Genomic DNA, 20,546 nt, shown 5'->3' on the forward strand with positions numbered 1-20,546 from the left:
CCAGAAGTGATCTAGAGTTCCACTACTTATACCCCATTTTGTCTTGGTTCTTCTTTATGCAAGGGTCTCTGTACCCAGTCCAAGCCAGTTCTGTCCTCACTGGTACAGTATGACCACAGTCGATGGAGACAGCATTGTGCAAGGGAGACAGGCCCGATTCAGGTGCAAGGAAAACTCCTCTCTCTACTCTAAATGTAGCCAAGGTCTATTCAGCTCAACTCGGAGTCATCCAGGAAGGGCCAGGCACACCTAACCCCCCCCGAGTGTCTGTTTACAGTGAATGCACATCACCAATCCCTGTCACTCCAAAACCAGACAGTCCATCCACAAACAGGCAGAGGCACACAGAATGGTTAAACAAGAAAATGTCTGCTTTCTAAAATTTAAAAACCATTCCCCTATCTTGTGATCATTGTAAGATGATACAAAGTATCTCCCATGTTAACCTATAGGGCAGATAACCTTTCAATAGTGAAAAACGAAATTGGCAGTATTTTGCTATCAGGACATGTCACACACACCAGTACATGTCCTACCTTTCACACACAATGCACCCTACCTGAAGGGTGCCTTACATGTAAGAAAAGGGATGGTTAGGGCTTGGTAAGTGCACTTGCCAGGTTGGTCGACATGGCAGTAAAAACTGTGAGCAGACACTGCAGTGGCATATCTGAGATACATTTACAGGGCTACTTAGGTGGGTGGCCCATTCAGTGCTGTAGGCCCATTGGTAGCGTGTGATTCACAGTTATTGGCACACTCAGTGCACTTTAATAGGGACATAACAGCAAATCAAATATGCCAATCATGGATAACCGATTGCAATAACAATTTGTGCAGGGAGCATTTCCATTTTGACACTGATCAGCAGCGGCAAAGTGCCCAAAGCATCTAAGCCAGCAAGAACGAAATCTAGCACAGCATCAAAAAATACAGGCGGTAGAGGCAAAAAGTCAGGGGAACCACGCCAAAGATGCCAACTCTAACAGTTAGCAAGAGTTTTTTAAATTAAAATACATGATGTAGAGGAATAAGAAGTGGCCTCTTGAGGCTGGACCATGTTTCTGAATCCAGAAAAAATTATCTGAGGACTTGCACATTTGTTTCAAAATTTCATGCATTACCAATCAGTGGAGCTACTGGGGCTCAGTCACCAGCCATCTGAAGGATAAAATGATTATTTAAAAAATCTTTATGGCCCTCTGGGGCTAGAAGGCACATATATTATTAATACTTGCTCAGAATGCTTCTCCTCAGGTCCTTGAACATTTGGTCATACAGACACCTTTGGGTTGTTTCTGTCCTGTCCTGCATGCTCCACGAGGCCCCAGAGAAGCGTATTTACCCAAGATGCCCTTGATGCAGACTTCAGACAGTTGGGCAATGTTGTGTTCATCTAGATCGGTGCCGGCTCTTCTCCTCACCCCATTCAGTACCACTGCCTCTCTCTTTCAAGGCAGAGTGCAGCAACAGAACTATTCCAGTCCTGGTCTTTAGGAACAAACAGGGCGAGTTTTACTAACACTTTGTGCCAGGTTTGCATCACAAGCGTGATGCATACCAAGCACACAGTGTTGTTCTGATATTTACTTTCCAGCACAAAACTTGTTTTGTGTTAGAAAGTAGCCCTAAAGTAATGAAGTTTGTGCTATGCGCTACTTTATATCCAGGAAGTGTAGCATGGATGGTACGTGGACGGTCTGATGCAGCCATCCAGGGCTTTGGGTCAAAATGTTATGTCTCCTTGAGGAAGGCATAACTTGAGATGAGTTTCTTTTTTGTCAAAACCCCTCTAAATTTGCATGTGTGCTCTAATACACAGCAGACATACAAAGTTAGAATTTTTTTTTACTATGTCTAAACATAGTATGTTGTACTGGAAGGATGCCCATCCAGTATAAAACCTATTCTAGAAATCAAGCACACACCCTTGCACTATTGTGCTAGCTATGGTGCTAGGGTGTGTGCGTGTCTCGTGGCAGCCAAAAGTACACCAGTGCAGGGAAAGAGAGAGGATGTGGCCTAATAGCTAGAGTGGTCGCCTCGAAGCTGGCGAACTGGGCTCGAGTCTAAGCAGGGCAGCTCAACATCCTGCAATTCTGGGCAAATCACTTACAGGCACATGCATCAAAAAGAGAGTTTGCGAGTCCTTATTTGCGAATTTTAAGGAATCGCAAATAAAGACTCGCAAAACACGATGCAACAAAAACATTGCGAGAATATTGCGAATCGCTAAAAATCGCTAAATAAATTGCGATTTCGGCATTTGCGAACTCGCTATTAGCGATTTCGCAATTAGCGAAATCGCTAATACCGAAGTCGCTTTTTGATGCATCCTGATGACATCACAACCAGGAAGTGAGCAGCACCAGCCTCATTTCCAGTGCACAGTGTCAGGGAGAGGAGGGAGCTGGCTCTGGGAGCAGAACAGGAGTGTGACAGAGACAGAAGAAAAACTTGTGATATCAAATGGAAGCCTCACAAACAGCAGAGGAGAGCCAAACAGGCAGGAAACGCAAAATTAAATTTGCAGAAAAAGAAATTGACACCCTCATTGAGGGAGTAGTCCACAGCCATGACAAGCTGTTTGGAAAGGCATCATTGAAAGTGGCAGAGCAGGAGAAAAGGAAAATCTGGCTCCGGATCCAAAACAGGGTCAATGCCATTGGGGTGACACACCGCACCATTGAAGAACTCAAAAAACGATGGTACGACTTGCGCAGTCGGGCTAAGGTGCGCATAGCTGACCGCCTGAAGGAGGCAAAGAAGACAGGAGGGGGAACACCAACAGACACTGGGAACACTCCCATGGAGGACTTGATTGAATCCACCATCCAGCCAGAAGCTGTTGTTGGTGTGACCCAGCTGGACACGTCCGGAGCAGCAAACACATCTGAAGGTAAGATGAATGTATGTTTTCTTAGTGTTACAAAATGTAAAGGTAGAACTCGACCACAGCACAGCCCAAGTGCAGACCCTGAACATCCAGTACACAATGCATTCAGTAGGTGAGGGGCATTATGGGAGATGTAGTCAGGTCAAGCAGTTAAAATGTCAAATCTCAGAGTAACAACCCAAAAAAGCTTAATAGAGTATAAAATCATTTACAAAGGCAGAAATTTATTACTGTGCAATTAATATCACAGACATGAAATAATACAGTGTTGCACTGTTTCACCTCACAGATGCACAACGTGTAGAAGATGTGGATAGCGATTCCCCAGACATGCAGGACACCAGCGCAGGTGAACAGATGGACACACCTGTGGTGCAAATAAATCCCTCACGTCCAACAAAGTCACGCAGGGCTACTGTTCCATCCCTAGTCACCATGGAGTGTGAAGATGATGAGGCTGATGCAACACCAGGTGGCAGCCATGGCCAGACAACTTCCATCACACAAACACAACCACAGGTCCCCAGAACTAATCACAGAGCCCGGCGTAGGAGAGGAAGAGCACTCAGGACACAGCAGGAGGAGCAACCAAGTGATGTCTGGGGTGGTCTTGAGGGACAGATGCTCCGTATGCAGCGCCTGCAGACAAAAAACACACGATTAGTACAATTGCAAGTTGGCAAGATGGCTAGCAACATAGCAGTACTGTCAGAAAGTGTGCAGCAACTGAGCAAGGTGATGCATGAGGGAAATGTATCCCAGAAGAGACAGCATCGTCAACTAATGCTGCAATTGAAAATGTTTGCTAAATCAAACAATAGATTGGCCACGACAACTGCACTGCTGGCACGTAGGTCTGTGACCATGCAAACTGAAATGTGCCATTGGAGCGGCGATGTGGCTAAAGCACTGGACCAGGTCACCAATGCAGTTGATTTGCTAAATGCTTCCACAATTGCGGCCAACAATTCCACGCCCGAAGAGGGTAGTGAGGGTGGCTCAAGCCTAAGTAGTGTGGCAGTTCCAGTCCGCACTGCAGGAAGACGCAACACACGCAGCAGTACCCCCGCCGCTTCCAACATAACGGATGACAATGCTGGGTCTGACAGGCGTCTGGGTGTTCGTGGGAAAAAGCGCTAGACTGGCATGTACAAGTGCATTCCACTATGGTGACGTAACCATTTATTTGGATTTGACTTTTCACAGAGTGACAAGTGAATTGACATTTGCAAACCACTTATGTCCATTGCACTGGTCAGATTACAAGTGTGCTTGAACACTCATGGCAATTTTATTTAATTAAATAATACTCTGATAGCAATAGTCAGTTTCTGTGTCATCATTACTCACCTCAGAAATAATTTTGTGTGATGTCAAATCTTCTCCTACGCCCTTCTGCTGCGCCTGCCCCTTGTGCTGCATGGTGTTGTGGCACTTGCTGGTTCCCATCCTCCGAATCGCTGTCAGACACCTCGATGTCCATTCCTCCCCTTGTCGCTATGTTGTGCAGCATGGCACATGCCGCTACTATCTTGCAGCATTGTTCAGGGTTGTACTTCAGTGCTCCACCGGTCTTATGTAGACATCTGAATCGGCTCTTCAACAGCCCAAATGTGCGCTCTATGATGTTCCTTGTCGAAATATGTGCTGCATTGTACCTCTGTTGATTGGCAGTTGTGGGATTGAGGTAAGGCGTCATTAGGTAATTACGCAAGGCGTATGCGCTGTCACCTACATGTAATGGAGCAAAGAGTCAGTGGCAGCTTCACATTGACATACGTACAATGACAGTGATAAACTATAACACATATTTACCAAGCAGATGTCCCTCTCCAAATTCTCCCCTGACAAGACGGGTGTGTATGCCACTTTGCCTGAAGATATAAGAGTCATGTGCACTCCCTGGAAATTGCGCAACAATGTCAGTGATAATGTTTTTGGCATTGCAAACAACCTGAATATTGAGGGAATGGTAAGATTTCCTATTTCTATATATATATTCCTGTGTTGCAGGGGGACATATTGCAACGTGGGTGCAATCAATACAACCCAAAACATGTGGGAAACGAGCTATCTGGTAGAACTCCTGTTTGGTTTTTGCAAGGTCAAGCGCGGTGGTAGGGAACTTGATATGAGACCCGATCACGGCCATCATGGCATCAAGGAATGCTTTCAATATTCTTGAAAGTGCGCTTTGTGACACACCTCCCGCAACAGCAATGACCCCCTGAAAACTGCCTGACGCCAGAAGGTGTAGGCAACATAGGACCTGCACATGCGTTGGGATGGCATTGGTCCTACGTGTCTGTCGTTGCATTATGGGGTCCAATTCATTGATTAGGTCATGGATCATTGCTGCATTGAGCCTATACTTGTCGTATATCTCATCCTCTTGCTGGCCTAGCAAAGTTATGCGGACTCTGAAGATGCGCTCATTCATTCGCCTCCGTCTCTGTGCGGCAGCCTGCAGCCTCATCCTCCTCGCCATCAGGTAAATCCCTGCCATTGTGAACAGTGCTGGCTCATTCTGGGTGTGTTTAAATGGGTTTCAGTTGGTTTTCACCTGTCTGTGATTTGCACTCATGATTACCACCTGGTTGTGATCCTTCTTATTTAGCGATCGCTAATTTGCGATTTTCATGGAAATCGCTATTTGCGATTTGTCATGCATACATTTTGCGATTCGTTGTTTGCGATTCGGTAATTGGGACACGCTAATACCGATTCGCTATTTGATTCGCAGAATGTTTTGCGATTCCTTATATTTGCGAAAAAATGGATTTTCGCAAATATACAGTTGATGCATTTCAACACTGACTTTTGCGATCGCAAACGGCCTATTTTTGCGATTCGCACCCTTTGCGATCGCAAAAAGGTTTGATGCATGTGCCTGTTAATCTCCCCATGCCTATCAAAATGAAAGTGTCCGTTTGTAACGCAACTGGTGCTCATGTAAAATGATCTGATACATTCAGGTCGAGTTTGCGGATATATAAAACTCTAAAAAATGTAAACGATATGGTGCTGGTCTACTCTCTTCCTTTGGCGCAGCGCAGCATGGCAACTTTGGTTGCTGCATTGCATCAAATCTTAAATCTTAGTAAATTTGCCCTCCAGTGTCCTGAACCCGGTAATCTTCTCTTTTGGCTGGGGTAGAAAGTCTCAGTGCAAAAGCCTGGCAAAATTGAACTACGAGCTGGTCGAATGCTGGTGAAAGCCAGGGTCAACCAAATTACAAATTCTCTTCAAAATTCAGATGCCCAGGTCAACCTTCTCTGCTTGACTGAGCAACTCTGAGAGTTTCAAGTGTTCAAGTGGAGGAACCAACGCATCCAATGAAAATGCCATACTCCTGAGACCATGGTAAATCACAGTGCCCACTACAGACACTACTTACTAACTGCCCCAGAAACTTAAGGAAAAGGCAGACAAAGACCCATATTTAAATACAACGATCCAAAGATATGCACCTTTCATTTAAGTACATAAACGCTTGACAATTTTGAGTGACAGCAATGCCTGAGGGGGGAAGAGGGACCTACCTGTTCAGTGCTTAATTTGAGCCAGTGGTTTCCGGTGCTCGGCACCAACACTTAATTGTCAGCTCTGGCTCTAGGACTGTCCATTACATGGTGGCGCTGTCTGAGATGTGTACAGCAACTGTGTTTATTAAGTCAAAATGGATATGAAAATTAATAATACCAGCTTCTCAAACTTTTATTATAGCTTTGCGTGTCCTGAAAATACTTAATTTTTTACATCTTAAGCAATGGACTGTTGATCTTTCCCATCGTTCACAGTGTTTGGATACAGTGGCTACAATGCAGGCTAAGCTGAAATAAACAGCTGTTGGGAAGAGTGCCAGTATAATAAAGCAGTGAGTGTGTGGTCCCCAAGAGGCTTTTGTGATCCGTGGCAGGGGACCCAGTTCCGAACAGTGGCTCCACGCAGTCAGACCCACTCACAAAATGGCAGTAAATCCTTTCATCCGTCGTTTTTGTAGAAAGGCAGCAATCTCTTTCCTCCCCCAAATTTTGTCCTAGAAAGGAGAACAAGCATTGGCATAGCCAATAGGGCTTGCTTTTAGGACCTTAAGTGTTTATTTTGAAGTTTTTGCTATGTTGTATAGTATTTTGGCTGGTGTGTTTTATGTTGAAAAGACTTGTGATTGTTTTTGTGATTATGTGGATTATGTGGATTGTTTTTTTTTGTATTGTGTTGAGTGTTATTATGTGGCATGTAAATATGTGTCATTTAGTGGTATTATGTAGGGTGTATGTTGCATTTAGTAGAGTGTGATTATGTGGCATGTAATTATGTTGCAGTTTGTGGTCTTATTTGGAGTGTATTTTGCAATATAATTATGTAGCATATAATTATGTGGCATTGAGTTGTATTATGTGCAGTGTTTTTGTGTTGTATTGAGGAGAGTGTAATTATGTGGTGTAATTATGTAGTTATGAGTGTTGTAATGTGGAGTGTATTTATATTGGATTGAGTAAAGTGATTTTATGAGGTGTGTGATTATGTGATTGCGATTGATATTATGTGGTTTGTATTTATGTTGTATTGAGTATAGTGTAATTATGTGGCATGTAATTATGTGGTTTTGAGTGGTATTTTGTGGTATGTATGTTGCATTTAGTTGAGTTTATTTATGTGGTGTAATTATGTGGTTTTGAGTGTTGTGTGGAGTGTATTTATATTGTATTGATTAGAGTGTAATTATGTGGCGTGTTAATAGGTGGCACTGAGTGATATTATGTGGATTGTATTAATGTTGTATTGAGTAGAGTGTAATTATGTAATATTTAATTTTGTGGCACTGAGTGGTTTTATGTGGGGTGTGTGTTGGATTTAGTATAATGTAATTATGTGCTATGTAATTATGTGACATCTAATTATGTGTTATTGAGTGGTATTATGTTGCATTTAGTAGAGTGTAAATATGTGGTCTAATTATGTGGTTTTGAGCATTGTTGTGTGGAGTGTATTAATATTGTATTGTGTAGAGTGTAATTATATGGCGTGTTAATAGGTGGCAATGAGTGATAATATGTGTTATGTAATTATTATGGCATGTAATTTTGTGTTATTGAGTGGTATTATGTGGGGTGTATGTTGCATTTAGTAGAGTGTAAATATGTGGTCTAATTATGTGGTTTTGAGTGTTGTTGTGTGGAGTGTATTAATATTGTATTGAGTAGAGTGTAATTATGTGGCGTGTTAATACGTGGCAATGAATGATAATATGTGTTATGTAATTATGTTGCATGTAATTATGTGTTATTGAGTGGTATTATGTGGGGTGTATGTTGCATTTAGTAGAGTGTAAGTATATGGTCTAATTATATGGTTTTTAGTGTTGTTGTGTGGAGTGTATTAATATTGTATTGAGTAGAGTGTAATTATGTGCGTGTTAATACGTGGCAATGAATGATAATATGTGTTATGTAATTATGTTGCATGTAATTATGTGTTATTGGGTGGTATTATGTGGGGTGTATGTTGCATTTAGTAGAGTGTAATTATGGGTTTTAATTATGTGGTTTTGAGTGTAGTTGTATGGAGTGTATTTATATTGTATTGAGCAGAGTGTAATTATGTGGCATGTTAATATGTGGCAGTGAGTGATATTATGTTGATTGTATTGATGCTGTATTAAGTAGAGTGTAATTATGTGAAATGCAATTATGTGGCACTGAGTGGTATTATGTGTGGTGTGTGTTGTATATAGTATAATTTAATTATGTGTTAAGTAATTATATGGCATTGAGTGGTATAATTTGGATTGCATTTATGTTGCATTTGTTGTACTGTAATTATGTGTTATGTAAATATGTGGCATTGAGTGTTATAATGTGGAGCACATTTATGTAGCATTAATTGGAGTGTAAATATGTGTTATGAAATTATGTGGCAGTGAGTGGTATTATGTGGGATGTGTGTTGCATTTAGTATAGTGTTATTATGTGTTATGTAATTATATGGGAGTGGTATTTTGTGTTGTATTGAGTAAAGGGTAATTATGTGGAGTGTAATTGTGTGGCACTGAGTGGTATTATATGGAGTGTATTTTGTTGCATTGAGTATAGTGAATGTATGTGTGATGTAATTATGTGGCAGTGAGTGGTATTATGTGGAGTGTATGTTGCATATAGCAAAGTGTAATTATGTGATTTTGAGTGGTGTTATGTTGTGTGTATTTATATTGTTATGAGTAGAGTGTAATATGTGGCATGTAATTATGTGGTATTGAGCATTTTTTTGTGGGGTGTATGTTGTATTTAGTAGAGTTTTTTTACTGTGGTGTAATTATGTGGTTTTGAGTGTTGTTGTGTGGAGTGTATTTATATTGTATTGAGTAGAGTGTAATTATGTGGCGTGTTAATACGTGGCACTGAGTGATATTATGTGGATTGTATTAATGCCGTATTGAGTAGAGTGTAATTCTATGATATTTAATTATGTGGCACAGAGTGGTTTTATGTGTGGTGTGTGTTGTATTTAGTATAATGTAAGTATGTGTTATGTAATTATGTGGCATGTCTGTGTTATTGGGTGGTATTATGTGGGGTGTATGTCGCATTTAGTAGAGTGTAAATATGTGGTCTAATTATGTGGTTTTGAGTGTTGTTGTGTGGAGTGTATTTATATTGTTTGGTGTAGAGTGTAATTATGTGGTGTGTTAATATTTGGCACTGAGTGATATTGTGTGGATTGTATTAATGAATGGGTATTTTAATTAATAAACATGCCCTGGTCCTGCCTGTGGTACAGAGCTTGCCAGAGTACACTGGTGTGTTGCTTTGGACAGGCGGAAGTAGTGTGTTCCCAATGTATCCTCTGTACCTGTCTGGTGACCCCCCAGCCAGTGCTTCGTTTTTCTTTTTTCTGGACAGACCGCGTTTGTCACGCTCTTGGATGACGCCTGGTCGTGTTGCTGATAAGAACATGTATTGCTGGACAGCACCGGCTTGTGTCAGTGGTCAGGCCTGGACTGTGTTGGCGGGCAGGCAGCCGTTCATTGTATCACAGCTTCTGAATGAAGGGAAAGGGAAAGGCTGAGGGTGGCGAACAATGCCTCTATAACTCTGGAACACTACATTTAGTGATCATAACTGCAACATTTTCTAAAAACCAAACGGCAAGCCTCTCTTGCATATCTGCACATGCCTCCAACAGGGCTCTTTACAATGTATCATTGTAGATAGAGGTACTTTATACAAATATACAGTTTGGCTCACACCAGAGTGGACGCCATTTCAGAAAGCATTAAAAATAATCACACTGTCTCCAGTGACCAAGGAAGGACATGCTTCATGCTTTGGTAAACGCAGCAGCTCAAAGTGAAATAATTTACATAACTTAATAAACGAAACAGTTATAGTTTGCCTGTTCAAAGAAGCGAACGTGCAGTGTTACAAATATTTTAACAAGCAGTAAAAAAAAGGCTACGTTATGCAGGATGAAAGCGGGGCTCAACTCTGTCATGTGTGAGGTTAAAGATATGCGAGGGGCTCAGAGGGACAGTGGCGCGTTTCCCTTGCGGGAGCGAGCTTTAAACCATCTGTTTGCAAGTTAATTACAAACAGATGGTTTGAAAGCTTGCTCCCTCAAGGGAGTCGATTTCTAAAGGTCTTTTCCTATGCTGCGCATGCCCGCTACGTAGGCGAGACCTAAAAAGGAGACTTCAGTTACTCAGAAACCTTATTCGTTTTTTTTTTTAATTTAAGATGAACTTTAGTGAAATGTATGCTGCTGGATTAACCACAAAAAATAAATTATAAGAAATACCTGCCATCAAGCAAATATATTAGTAGCAAAGCTGGAAAGATTGCTATCGAGAAAGATGAGATATCATTTGTACCTTAGGCCAACAACAATGCAAGGATCTTTCGGTGGCAGTGCATCTGTTTGCACGTAACAATGCCCAATGCGGAGTTGAGGAGGACAGTTTTAGCCACCAGCCAATCACCAAAAAGGTTTAAAAAATGTTTGCAGTTAATTTACTTTTTTTTCTCACATTAACTTCTGGGATCCAGATTCCTTATTATTAGGCCTGGGCTAAAATTTCGTTCCGTTTAATTTGACATTTTCGCGTTCCGCGGAAAGCACGAAAATGTCAAAATTTCCGCATTCCGCAGCTTGGCGATAATTTGTTTCTTGCTCGCGCTGTAAAATAATACATTCTCGCGCGCGATCGCCTTACCTGAATCCCTGCGTTCGCCGACAAGTTTTCTTGATCCGGTCGCGTTCTCCATGAGATGTTGTATTGTTTTTAGCCATTTGAGCTGTCTCGTGACAGTTCCCGCCCGCAGTGACGTCATGCGTCACGCGATCGCGTCTTTCTTCTCGCGATCATGCACCGCGAGACAACTGAAAACAAGATGGCCGCGCCCGCGAGCAGCCACATGGGTAAGTTGGCGAGCCGCAACCATGCAGAAAATCTCACGAACATGCGGGAAAAAAACTTCTGCAACTTCGCGATATTTCCACGTGTTTGCGATAATTTTTAACATTTTCGCGATAATTTGCGAAAGTGGATTTCGCAAATTCCGCCCACCCCTGCTTATTATCCCTGCTTTTCAGTTTTTGAGAATTTTTGATAACCTGTCTGATCTATTAGACAAAGTAAGGTATGATAGGAATTGCGAATGGCAATTTCCTATGTGATAAAAGTGTGTCTTTTCTCCCTATGAACAAAAACAGAGAATGTAAAAGAGGTTGTTGAATTTGAATACTGAATGCAACAAGGGGAGAGAAGATAAAAAGGTTTTACATTTGGGGAACCATCGAGGGGAACATGCAATGGTCCACCCATACCCCTAACCTCCCTCCACCAATGGCTGCCAATTCAATTCACTTGGGGGCATATGTATGAAGCTCATTTCCCGTTCGCAAATGGGCCAATTCTCAGAATCGGCCCGTTTGCGAACGGGAAAAAGCCTTTTGGGATGTATCATCCCAAAAGGACCTCACAAAATAGGGAATCGCAAAATTTGCAATTCCCTATTTTGCAAAAGCATTTAAGGAATCGCAAATTGCGATTCCTTAAATGCGATGTAAAAAGCACCCAAGTTGTGCGATTTCTCCTTAAGAAATCGCAAATTACCACCAACTTCAAGATAGTGGTAATTTGCGATTTCTTTGAAAAAATCACTTCTTTGCATTTTTCAAAGTGCCATGTGGCGCTCATACATGCCCTTAGGGCATGTATGTGTGCCACACGTGCACACATGCACATTTCAGGGGTGCAACAGGGTGTCCTTGTGACACCCTGGCACCCTTGAAATTGCATTCTCAATTTGCGATTCTCTAATTGAGAATCGCAAATTGAGAATGTCTTCCCATTCATTCCTATGGGCCTCTATGCCCATAGGAATGAATGGGGAGGTATTCCTTAATTGCGAATCGCAATTTGCGATTCGCAATTAAGGAATATGTAGGATTCGCAAAATTATTTGCAAATCCTACATTCATAGCGTTTTGCGATTCTCAAATAGCGATTCTCTAAAAATCGCTATTTGAGAATCGCAAATGTATCCTTTGATATATATGCCCCAAAATCCCTTTAAAAATCAGTTTTCATTTTCTTTCAGATGTTGGAAACTGATGACAGCTTTACAACCTTAAGGTCGCAATCCATTCATAGATACCATCGTAACTCACACTTAGGAGGGGTCGTTCCTTCCATGTCTCATCTGAATTGCAATTAAAAACGGATTGCAAATCCCACTTTGCGAGTCAGAAAGCTTTACTGATTCGCAGAATCTGTTTAGTACATGTAAAAAAGCTCTCTTGCCCTCGCAAACCCTGTGATTATGTGAATCGTAGGCTTTGAGGCCGCGAAAGGGTTTTGTACATCTGGCCCATATTTTGGTGAAGAGCATTTTTGCCTCCAAGAGGTTTCTGAAAAGGACGCAAGAAACCACACCTTTGTGCAGAATGATGGATCTCTGTTTGCAAAGCTTCAGATGGAAAATTAAATACTGTATTTTAGTGTGCACACAAATCACAAAAATAGAAATAGTTGGGGCACATTCACTGGATACCTGGAAACCTACTAGGATGCCCAAGTGGTACAGTATCATGTAAAATGGCATCCTCCCTAGCCTGTAGTCTTCTTCTGGTGCTTTCATTGTCTGTGAGCCTTAGTTGACTTTTTTGGTCTGGTGCTAGCCAAGACCTTTCGATTTGACAAAAATTATATACATAACTAACCGAGGCTTTCAGTCTTTCCTCTTCATCCATTGAGTTATTCCGTCATTCACATTTTTCTTCCATCCACTGCAGCATGGGGCAGTGGGTCAGCCCACTTCATCGATTGGTTAACTACGTTGTGAGTGACAGAATTTAGTGGTTTCACGAGGTGCACATCCACACACAAAGTAGTTCCCTCCTATGAAAGGATAACTATAGGAATGTGTTTTTTAGATCAAAACAATATTTTAGCTTTAGGCAGTTTTTTTTTTTTTTTTTTCTTAGATTGACGTGGGCCGGCAGCTACCCGAGCAACCTTGTTTTACAAAACCATGACAGAGCAAAACAAGCATTGACAAAATCAAAAGTCTAATGACTAAAGCCAGATCTTTTGGCTTTGCAAGTACTTGTTTTACATGCTCATGCTTGCACTGGAGCGCCTTGAGAAAAGCCTCCTATTAGCTACTGGTATAAGAGACGCCATCAGCCACAGTTCTTCAAGCAGAGGAACAAGCCGTTTTTTGTTTGTTTCTCTTTTAATCTTCTGTCAAAAAAATAAAATTCTGCTGTCTGATCGCTGGCCTTTCTTTGCCAGTCGTATCCATGGACACCGGGCTCTCGCAAAGCGGCATTTAGTTGGCGGCTATTGAAATAAAGTCCTTTTAAGAACAGAAAACAGACTGGATACATAAAAATAATAAGATATTTGAAGGGAACTAATTAGCTGAAAGTGATGCGGGGTTGTCACTGGAGTAATAGCGCTGATCTGGGCCTACTTTGCAGTGACACACAGGACTGAGGGCAAAGTGGAGCCAGCTCATTATTTTTCAGACACTGTGTATAATACAGTTTGTGTCAAAGAAAGTGTCGGAGTGAAAGCTCTCTGGAATGGCACATATTCACTTTCATGAACAGAATAGGTAGAGCAGGTACAGTAGCAGTGCAAGCTTCATTTGCATACAGATAAATGGTACAACTATCAGCAGTGTATGAGTCCCTCACACAGAGGAGCAGCTCAGGTATCTGCAGGGTAAGCTTACCTCAAAAAGAGGTACTGCACAGGGAGCTGCAGTGTATCCGTTCCTCATGTAGAGATACTGCAACAACAAGATAAGGATGTAATGCTTGAATTAATCTCAGCCACTGGCAATCACTCGGGCCACATTCCAGTCCATCATTTTTCGCCCACCATGCCACTTCATTTTGGACCCAGCAATATGCAAATCAGTCTTTACCATGCTCGAAAGGGAACTGTCCAGCTTGAACTGCTAGGCCAGGTCCTCTCTGAACCGGAATACAAGCAACCAAGGATAAGTTTCACCCTGATTAAAGCTCATAGCTTGGTTCCAGTGGCACAGTGTGCGCGGGTACCAAGCCTGCCCATATCTGTTGCCCTTAGAGCTCAACTGCAATAAAAACAAGGTGATGAATGAAAGCTATACCTGGCTGATGAGTCATAATCAGTGAGAAATCAGTCCTGGGTTGATTGTGTCCTAGTTCAAGGAGGACCTGGCCTGGTAGTTTGAGCTGGACTGTTACCACTGGAGCAGAGTCAAACATGATTTGCATATGGCCCAGTCCAAATTGAGATGGCAGGGTGGGTAAAAAACCATGGATTGGATTGCAGACTGAGAATATGCCAGCGGCTGAGATTAATTCAAGCATTCCGCCCATCAGTTTGTTTTTCATGTCCTAAGTGTGACAGGTATGCCCAGACAAGGGTCCGGTGCTCACTGTGCCAGCCACTGGAACCAAGCTATACCTGGCTAATATACCCCAGTAAGGGTGAAATTGGTCCAGTGTTTCTTGGAATCTAGTTCAGGGAGGACGTGACCTGGCAGTTTGGACTGGACTGGAGCAGGGTGAAGACTGATTTGCATATGGCTGGTTTAAAGTTGAGGTGGCATGGTGGGCAAAAAATGAAGGATGGGATGCAGGCCCAAACAGTGCTTAATTTGTAAAAAAAACGTAGTGCCGGGGCCCTCGACAGGAGGACACTAGATCTTGCACCATCCGTTGCCCCTGCAGCACTGCCAATGACAGCACCAACACACTACTAATCATCACACTCTTAAAAGTGTCACAATTCATACTATTACAGGCCCCCAAAGCTATAAGAATGGCTTTTGAGGCAAATACTTATAACTGGAAATTGAAACTAAAATAATAAACAGAAGTTTTTGTGCTCCTGTGCAGACACCACTACCATGTGGCAGACAGTCATAAGCCCTGGTGTTGGCAATTAAGTGCCAGTGCTGAGCACCGGAAAAAAACGGCACAAATTAAGCACCTGGCGCAAATGATTGCCAGTGGCTGAGTTTAATTCGAGCATTCCATCCATTCCATCCTTTACCTTGTTTTTGATGTCCTCACATAGAGATACAGCACAGGTACCCCATTCACACAGCAGTACAGCAGAGGCTACTGTAGTGTAAGCTGCCATCACACACAAAAACAGGTACACATAGGCATAGTTCCAAGCTATTCTACCCTGAAGCACAAGTCTTCCACTGAAGCCTATGTGATCCAGGATGCCGACCCTGCATGGGTCACCACTCTCTGTGGGGACTGTGTATATTTGTAAAATGGTCTCACCTTATCACTTTACACAAGAGCGTTACAGCTTTAGCAGTGGGGTGCCTTTTCACTTTACACTATTAATAGAAGGTGATCACCCGAAGCAAGCTTTCCTTTTGCACACAAAAGAGATAGGACACACCTGAGAAAATGCAGGTCCCCTCTCCATCACCGCACAAATGTTCCCAGTACATGTCGCTAAAGTACTAGCTCCTGAGACACACAGGTGCCTCACACACAGCAGCAATGCAGACTTCACTCACTAGTGCAGATTAGGTACATCATGTGTAGTATAGCATTGTAAGCTTCACATGCAGAAACAAAACACATGTAGCAGAGGCAGCTGTAGCACATGCGTGCATGAAGCATGTACTGCATAGGCAAGAGCAGTGCAGGTTTCACACACAGAGAACAAGTACTAAACAGACCAAAGCACAACAGAAGCAATGCTGGCTTACCTCATAATACATACATACATATATAAAACAATACAGGCAGTGTCAACAATGCAACATTCACAAGTACACACAGGATATGTCATCATAGACATCTGTTATGCAAGCCTTTCTGAAACGAGCATCGGTAGAATTAACAATAGCAGTAGAACATCCCTCACACAAAGCACATAGAGTTGATGCATCAGGCAGGGTAGCTCTCCTCACACATGCTACTGGTAGCAAGCCTCCTGCACATAGAGAATGTAGCACACATACAGGAGGAGAACAAGTTCCCTGTCACACCCTTAACAACACAATCAGTGTAAGAAGTAGAAGAATATGCTTCTGTTACAAACAAAAAAGGGTCAGCGTGCATTGCAGTACTGGAGGCTTCAACCTCACGGAGAACAGGTGCAGCCCAGGCAGCAACTTTCATCACACAAAGAAAAGCTTCAGCATAAGCTGTTGCAGTGAAATATTCCTCAGACATAGAACAGGGAAAGTACAAGCAAATACAGTGCACTGTGCCACTGGTTCCATGGTATACCTGGCAGATGAGTCCTACTAAGGGCGAAGCCAGCCTTTGTTTGCTTGTGTTCCAGCTCAGGGAGGTCCTGGCCTGACAGTTCAGGCTGCATTGTTTTAAATTGGAGCAGGGTGAAGACTGATTTACATATGGCTGAGTCCAAGCTCATGTGGCATGGGGTGCAAAATAATGGGATGCGGACCGGATAATTGCCAGTGGCTGAGATTAATTCAAGCACTCTATCTATCACTTGTTGTGTATTTCAGTGTGACACCCTACCTGGAATGTGTATGCCCAGATGTGGATCCCATGCACACTGTGTCACTGGAACCAAACTTTACCCGACCGATGAGCCCTAATGAGGGCAGAAGTCAGTCTTGGGTTGCTCATGTTCAGTTTCAGGGAGAACCTGGCCTGGCAGTTTGGGCTGTACTGTTCCTATTGGAGCAGGGTCTAGGCTGATTTGCATATCATAAGGTCCAAACTGAGGCGGCATGGTGTGCAAAATAACGATAGACTGGGATACGGCCCTGAGTAATTACAAGTAGCTGAGTTTAATTCAAGCATTCTATCCATCACTTTTTTGTATACTTCAGTTTGACGCCCTAGGTGGGACAGGTATGCCCAGATGTCCGTCTCTTGTTTACTGTGCCACTGAAAATATACTTTAGCTGACTAATGGGCCCTAATAAGGATGAAACGGATCTTGGACTGCTTGTGTTCCGGTTCAGGGAGGACATGTCCTGGCACCTCAAGCTGGACTGTTTCCTTTGGAGCTGGGTCAAGACTGATTTGGATATGACTGGGTCCAAACTCAGATGGCATGTTGTGTAAATTAGCGTAGAGTGGGATGCAGCCCCAAGAAATTACCCGTGGCTGAGGCTGATTCAAGCATTCCAACCATTGTATTATTCAGTAGAGGTTGGCGAGCCACTCCAAGGTAGAGCCTGAATTGATCCTGAAGCCTGGCCCTGGCTCAACTCAAAGTCCTATTGGAACCTCGAGGCCATAACGAGCCAGGCTTTCCCATGGCTTCTGCTGTCTCACTCCCACAAACCAGGATGTGGCGTTACAATCAAAGCTGTGGACTGTGGAACTGAGGAACCAGGTTTGGGTCAGCTCAACATTCTGCAGTCCTAGACAAATCAATTAATCTCCCCATAACTGAAAACAAAGCATGTGATCTTATGTAATGTAAATGTTGCTCATGTAAAACACTGGGCCTTCGGGTAGAGTTCATGCTATGTTTAAAAACGGCCGAAAAATGCACTGAGAGGCAAAAAAAAGCCTAAACATAAGGAAAGACATATACATACCCATTTACAGGTTGATTTGTACATGGTGAAACAGAAAACCTGGATAAATCAAGGCTTCCCTGTTTAAATTGTGTGATCTTAGGCACATATTTTATTTCACCAAAGCACTTTTCACTTCATCATTGTATATGAGAGCACTTTCAATTATGTGAGTTCAGACTACCATCTGTGCAAATCTATCACTGTTAATAAGTACTTTTCAGAGCCACACATTAAAGAAATGTACTTTTTTGAATTTTGAAGAGACTATTTCCTATTTTACATGGTTTGTTGAATGATTTACATAGCAAATATTTTCAAGGCTCGGCTTGTGCAAAGGCTCTAAGATCTGAGCCAGACCATTGGCTCGGCTCTGGCTTGTCTTTCCCTGTTAATTTGTTGGATCGCCATCTCTATAATTCACTGTGACATCGATTGTATTTGTTGGCTTTTGGTCACAAAGATTTTTGAGGAGATTGGGGGTTCTCCCCACCCTGCAAGCAACGTCACCCAGATATCATTACCCCCAAAAAATAAATTAGTGGTATTCTCCTTAGTGGTGCCTAAACACCTATGACAAAAATACCACTGTAGCTAGCCATTAACTTTACACACGTAGGAGGCAGCCTAGGAGACACTATGGCAAGCTTCACTAATGAAAAAATGAACAGAGATCGAGAGGCTGAAGACCTTTTCAACAATATCTCAGGGAATACTGCCACAACCTCGTTGGCACAAAATGTGCGCCCTGCTACACAAGAAGGCCTGAAAGAAAAATTCATCAGGCTCGAGAGGCTCAGGAAAAACGAGATGTCACGGTGGTGGGACGCCGCCACTCTTAAACAATACATTAAGGTAAAGAGAATTCCGAGGGGCCTTAGATCTCAGATCATACCTACGTATGAAGATCTAGAGGCAGACTTACTAATAGCCTGGGAGAAAGAACTTACTGATAACTCCAAGAGGCTTATGATGATCCTTATAGAGAATTGCAAAAGAAAAGGCATACAATTACAGAAAGAGATAGACCAGACATAATTAGAAATTAAACAACTTAACTTACCTGAGGCTACAGACAAAAACTATAAGATTTTAAATGACATACTGCAACATCACCTTGCAGACATAAAGCAAAGGATAACCAGGAAGTTCAAAAGAGACGAGCGTGATTATTTAAGTGGCAGAGTATTCACGTTCGCAAAGAAATATGATCACCTAGTCCCCAAAGATGACCAACATAATACCAGCGATGGTAAATCCATAAGCTCAAGCACGACTTCGCTAGACACAGCACTCACTAGCGGTAATGAGTCTGATAGGGGTGAGGGAACCAACACTCCCAGAACAATGAAAGCAGTTTTTTAGAAGAGGTGAGAAGGATAAACAAGCATTGGCATAGCCAATAGGTCTCGCTTTTGGGACATTATAAGTGTTTTGCCATGCAACAGTTGATGTTGCACCAAGGATATTGTGTTGCAGAATTAAATACTTATAAGGTCCCAAAGGCGAGACCTATTGGCTATGCCAATGCTTGTTTATACTGAACTTGCACTATGTTGTATCTGGGGTTGGGATAGATACTTGCATACTGCTAACTAATTATAGAATGGAGAAGTTAGCTAAAAAGAGAAAACTGAGACACACATTTATGAGAAGTGGAGGGCCTCAGTTCCCTCTTATAATGAGTGGCAGCCTTGTGATCTGTTTCTGCATGAGGACAGCCCGAGGATGAAATATTTTCCAAGTAAGCTTTTTGAGTCGCATCCATCCAAGACGGCATGAATTAATATTGTTAAAAGTAATGTTAATGTACAACACACTGACCCCCAAAACAGGCAAGTGCATGTAAGCCCAAGTTATCTCTGTGGCTTTGGTGTTTGCTACAGCAAACACGGCTCGGTCACTGTGGACACGACAGCCTCCCTCATACAACTGCATAAGGGGAAGAACTTAACTGTGGAGTGTGGGTGGATTTCAATAGGGAGACTCCTCACACTAGGGTGCAACGCTAGTTACAAACGAAAAGTATGCTTGTGTGTTAGTGTCCTGAAAGGTGAGTTTGTGAGATAAATGAAGGCAAGGAAACATAAAAAGAAGCTAAGACGAATAACTAGTTTGCAGGGACACATCAGGTGCAGAAGGGGGTAATCTGATGGGCATAAGACAGTTGAAAGGAGCGCCAGTGAGCACGGTGCCTGTGTGTCAGTCAAACTAAGTAGCAGGTTGTTCAGAAGTAAGATTTCGAGGAACTTGAGCCAGCTCGCCACGCTTTAGTAAAACTGCAAGTCTTGGAGTGATAAACCGCAGAGCATGGACTATGCTGCTTTGGAGAGAAGAGAGGCAGAGGCTCACAGAGCTGAGCACACACCGGTTCTGGTGGCTTAGGAGAATAATGCCTCCTCTGTGGTGGTCTGTGTTCAGCATCATGGCCACAGGTTCACAGACTGCTGGGGCTAATCAGCCTGTCAGCCTTCTGAGGTCGATAAAATGAGTACTGTTGAATCAATTAACAACACCCATCTGTTATTCAGCGCAAAAATGCCCTCCTGGATGAGTGTGGCTTCACAAGTGATGTTGGAAAACGGGATGCGAGCCAGGTGAGGAGCAACATA

The 20,546-nt window shown here is 42.7% G+C and overlaps 1 protein-coding gene and 1 long non-coding RNA gene across 2 annotated transcripts in view; one reads left to right on the forward strand and one right to left on the reverse strand.

The window, feature by feature from the left end:
- LOC146784372 (pyroglutamylated RF-amide peptide receptor-like) overlaps positions 1 to 20,546 on the forward strand; it is a 1,315,107-nt gene that overhangs the window by 706,457 nt on the left and 588,104 nt on the right. The window lies entirely within an intron of this gene.
- On the reverse strand, positions 3,101 to 4,629 carry LOC146784373 (uncharacterized). The gene is made up of 2 exons (XR_014970930.1): positions 4,247 to 4,629; positions 3,101 to 3,535 (listed from the first exon to the last, which is right to left on the reverse strand). It is a non-coding gene; the product is annotated as an uncharacterized LOC146784373 (long non-coding RNA).

Source organism: Triturus cristatus, chromosome 11, assembly GCF_964204655.1.
Source record: "Triturus cristatus chromosome 11, aTriCri1.1, whole genome shotgun sequence".
Lineage (NCBI taxonomy): Eukaryota > Metazoa > Chordata > Amphibia > Caudata > Salamandridae > Triturus > Triturus cristatus.